Source organism: Penaeus monodon, chromosome 33 (assembly GCF_015228065.2).
Source record: "Penaeus monodon isolate SGIC_2016 chromosome 33, NSTDA_Pmon_1, whole genome shotgun sequence".
NCBI lineage: Eukaryota > Metazoa > Arthropoda > Malacostraca > Decapoda > Penaeidae > Penaeus > Penaeus monodon.
The window spans coordinates 15,430,617-15,431,468 of record NC_051418.1 but is presented as its reverse complement, the minus strand read 5'-3'; positions in this window follow the sequence as shown (position 1 = coordinate 15,431,468).

Sequence of the window (852 nt, the reverse complement as noted above, 5' to 3'; positions counted from 1 at the left end):
TGCTTGTTTTATCCAACCAAACCCTGTGAATACTCTTACCATTGGAATGCCAATATGCCATGCCATATTGAATATATGCCATAGGTTTGACAATTTTGTTTTTCTTTCTCTTTTCTACATTCTCATATATCATATTCAATAATTCAGACTATAAAAAATATACAAGAAGCTACTGCTGGGATATTTTGATCATATCATAGTCTGTTATATATGAGACGTGAATGAGTGAGTGACTGCAAGGCTAATGAGGAGTTCACCTAAAGGTAACTTCAGGTGTCCATACATACTGTTATATTTTCCTTATCTTAGATATAATCCAAACTACAAGTGCATTATTACCATTTCCTAGGCATGTTTATAGCATGGGAGAAGTTGTAATCACCTTTTTTCAAATATTCTCTCCTTTGTATTATGGTAAATCATTCAGATTGGGTGAATGTAATTTTGGAATTTGTTTTGGGTTATTCTTACAAATTTGAATAGGTATTACTAAATGGAAAAGTTTTACTTTCACCTCTGATAAACATAAATAGCAAATTACCTGTTAGCAGCTGGTGGTTATGCTCTTATTTAAGTACTTAAAATAAATTTGCAACCAATATTACTCAGTCTAGTTCTTTAGAATCATGTATCTGTTCTAAACCAGACATAACTCCTTTCAACCCAAGGTAAATCCTCTAAACCCATCTTGATGTTTATTGTTCTTAACAGGGATTAATTATGCTGATAGGCAACATGCATTTTCAAAGAGAGATTCTTATTCATTCTATGTTAACAATTGTAGCAACTGACTTGATACATATACTTCATTAAGTATCATTAAAGAAATAAATTACTACAATAAAAATACAA